The sequence below is a fragment of the Helianthus annuus genome, chromosome 12 (assembly GCF_002127325.2).
Source record: "Helianthus annuus cultivar XRQ/B chromosome 12, HanXRQr2.0-SUNRISE, whole genome shotgun sequence".
NCBI lineage: Eukaryota > Viridiplantae > Streptophyta > Magnoliopsida > Asterales > Asteraceae > Helianthus > Helianthus annuus.
Window position 1 is genome coordinate 81,029,234 of NC_035444.2, and position 3,950 is coordinate 81,033,183.

The window sequence follows — 3,950 nt, forward strand, 5'->3', positions numbered from 1 at the left end:
GTGCACAAATCGTTATGGGCTATCAAAGAGGTTAATGTGCAATATGATGATGCAGGTAAAGAACGGAAGCTCAAATTATGTGAGTTGGAGGAGCTACGGGAGATGGCATATGAATGCGCGTCCAAGTATAAGGATGGGATGAAAAGAGCGCATGATGCTAAGTTGAGGAAGAAAGAGTTTGAAGTGGGTCAAAAGGTGTGGCTCTACAATTCGAAGCTCAAATTCTTTCCTGGGAAGCTCCAGAGCAAATGGATGGGACCCTATGTTATCACCCGGGTCGGACAATTGGGTGATGTTACTATCGAGGACCCGAAGGACGGGGTACGGCAAACGGTAAATGGTCATCGGCTAAAACCGTTCCTCGAGGGTAACGAGAAAGTGGATGGAAACAAGGAATCGGTAAGCTTCGTGGTAAGTTTTCCAGTTTACGAGGTCGAATGAAAAGGACCGGTAACACTTTGTGTAAAGTCATGTACAATTTTTAATTGTTTGTGTGTTTTGAGGATAATCGTTTTCAATTCCTACTAATCTTTCTTGATTGTGTGAAGTCCAGACATTACGAACGGGTCAGGAAGATACAAGGTATGTTTTTAGACTTGTTTATGTGTATTGAGGACAATACACGATTTTTTGGGGGGTGGTAGGGCCATTAACGATGTCCATGTTTAAAAATTTTAACTTATAAAAGTTCCCAAAAAGATTTTTATAAATTTTAGGATTTTTTAGTGTATATAGTCCCTTTAGAAAAAGTGCACAAATTTCCTCATTTTTTCAAAAAAAAAAAAAAAAAAAAAACCCTCTCCCCGTCGGCGACGGGGTTATGACCGTCGGCGACGGGTTCTCTAATATCCCGTCGGCACATGTTTCCCCGTATCCAGACATTTAAGCCATCGCCACCACTCCCGTTTTCCCTTGCCCGTCGGCGACGGGGTTGGACCCGTCGGCGACGGGTTGTCTATTCTTCTCCGACGCCAGCTCGTGTCAACACGTTTAAAAACGTCTCCAACCTCTCCAAACCTTATCACAACATATACCAAACTCGGTTTTGACCACATAATCACCCCACATCCCTTACCTAATAATTAAGACCTCATAATTTCCCTGCTTTCTCTCTCCTCACCTATACATCTTCTCCATCTTCTTCATCCTTTACTCTCAAAACCCTAAAACCTTCAAGCTTCCATAACTCTCTCAAATCTCCATCAATTCAACTGATTCTTGAGTCTATTTTGAGTAATTTTTCAAGAGGAACAAAACCCCCAACACGGTTTTCATAAATTCTTGCTATTTTGCAAGATTTCGGGGCGTGTTACTTAGGGTTTTTGATGGGGTGTTCATCAATTTACTTGCTTTACATCTTTTCATAGTTTTTCTTGTTTCAACAACACAAGGTATGGATTCTCTTTAATCTTATGCTTGATTATCATATATGCACTGTTTTTCCTCCGAAGTGTTAAACTTTTTAGTTTAAGAGTAGGTTGTTTAGACAATGTATGTTGTTCTAGCATGATTTTGAGTAAGATTAGTTGTTGTTGATGGAATTTGAGCATGTTTTAACTATAGTGAAGTAATTACACTTGTTATGCACATGATTGAACATGAAAGTGATGTTGAATACATTGTTGAAATTATAAGAAGTTGTAAGATTAACAAGGAAATTAATAAGTTCATGATAAAATTTGCGACTTTGAAAGTTTAAAAATGTGATTTTACTTTCACTTGTTAATTAAAAATTTCAACATCACACCTTATGTTCAAAGTTTGGGAGTTTAATGAAGGTTGAATTTATATTGATGATTGCTTGTTTGTGATTGTAGTTATGGCGGGTGGCAAGAGATAAAAGACTACAGGCCAAGCTTCATCATCCGGGGTTGGTTCTTCTTCCGGTTTAATACCGAAGAAGTGGGAGCAAATAAGCTCCGTGGAGGAGAATGATCCGAGGTTGTACAGGCAGGATTGGGAGTGGGCGAAGTTTAGGGATAGCCAAAGTGCTAGAATTTGGGATGACGAGAAGAACAAACCGTTGTCCCGTTATCAAGACAGGAAGTTAGAGGCTAAGTTGTGGAAGTGGAAGATGGTGAACGGTGTGAACACTTCAATTCCAACAAGGGTAATATGTGAATGGGTTGTGAATGTAGAAGAATTCCGTCAAATTGGGATTGTGCAGATGTTCGAACGTCTAGGATGGGAAAGTGTCCTTGATTGGTGTGAAGATAATACCTCCAGGATATACTTATCGGAAGTATGTGAATGGTTATCTACACTGAAGCTCGTGAACAAGAATGAATCTCCATCACAGTGGAAGTTGGTGGGGAAGACTACTCGAGGGAACATGACAATGTCTTTCGAGACCATGAATCGTATTGCTCGTTTCGACTCTTTGGGAGTACAAGCATTTGATTACCCATCCATCGAACATTTTTTGGATAATCATTTGAACAACGACGATGCCGAGCAACTGATAGATGTTATCTTACCGTCCCACCAAGGGGGAGAAATGAAAAGAAAGCAAATGTCGCTTGAGGGAAAGATTCTTCAAGGGATTTCCGTTGAGAACATCTTGGCGAGGTTTGGTGATCGTGGAGGTGTTAGAGTGAGTGACTGTAGGGTGGTGCACGCCTTACTTTATGGGACCCCAACACTGTCGTGGAGACATATAGTGATGATGAACACGTGGGCTACCAGGGAGTCGTCCCAGAGGCGTTTTATTCCGTATGCACGCCTCATTAGCGCCATGATTGTGCAACAAAATTGTTTACCCCTTGAGTCACTATGGGTTTCTAAGCCGGTGGAGGAATTTAACTTGGCATACATGAGAAAGAATTGGAAGATAGAAGTCAAGTTCTCGGGAAACAAGTACGTTGTGACCGATGATTTGGGTAACAAGTATGAGATCCATACTGCTGGAGCACCACCAGTAGCGGAAGAAGATGAGGAAATGGGTGATGAAGAGGAGGAAGTTGAACCCTCCGGTGCACAAAGACCAAGGCAACGATATATGCGGCCACATAGGGAAATCAACGCGGATGTGGCGGGTTTTGTGACCAGGAGACGGGTGCTCTCCTACAAAAATTTTGATCGGGGGCAGCAGGAGATATATGACAATGTCTCCGCATGCATAGGTGAAGGACGGGAATACAATCAAAGAAGAGAAGCTTGGGAGGGGTTCCATGGATCCTCAATGCAAGGGTATTGGGCAGCTCAAGAAGCCCATAGGGAAAGAATGAACAAGTTTGTGGAAGAACAAGAACTGTTCCAAGCAATACAAAGATCACACATGGAACAGTTGACAAAGATGCAGGAGGATGAGGCAGCCCGAAGACGGGCATGGGAAGTAGAAGAGGAAGCGCGTCGACAGGAAGAAAGAGAATTGAACCGACGCCGTTGGAGTGCCATGTACGTCTCTCAACAAATGGCGATTAATAACGCCAAAGTGCTGCACGATCAGGAGCGGCACCAAAGAGACTACCAAGTCGGCCTCCCATACGCCGAGCACTCGGGGTGGACAAATTACCCCGATCTTCCCTACCCGCAAGGCCTATCCGACCCGACTCCACATTGGCCCGAAGCGGTAGGGTCTAGCTTCATCCCGATCCCGTACCAACCGCCGCCTCAAGGGGAGCAAAGCCCCCTAGATAACTAAAGGGAGATATTCGAGGCTCTCACTGGTTATCCATACCAACCCAACCCGCCAATGGATCCAAACGAGCGATATCAGCGGTAGAGGTATGGTATATTTTATGTTGTTGTTGTATATTTTGTTCCGTTATTTCTTGTCGTTTTTTATTTAATTTATGTCTAGTTAAATGAACTTTGTGGGTGTGTTCCCTATATAACCCTCACGAGACCTCTCGTCCTCCCAAGCTATTGGGGGGTTTAAAAGGGCTTGTTGCATAAGCTAAATGCAGCCGTGATTCCTACGAAAGTGAGTTAGGTTTGTTGTTGTTGTA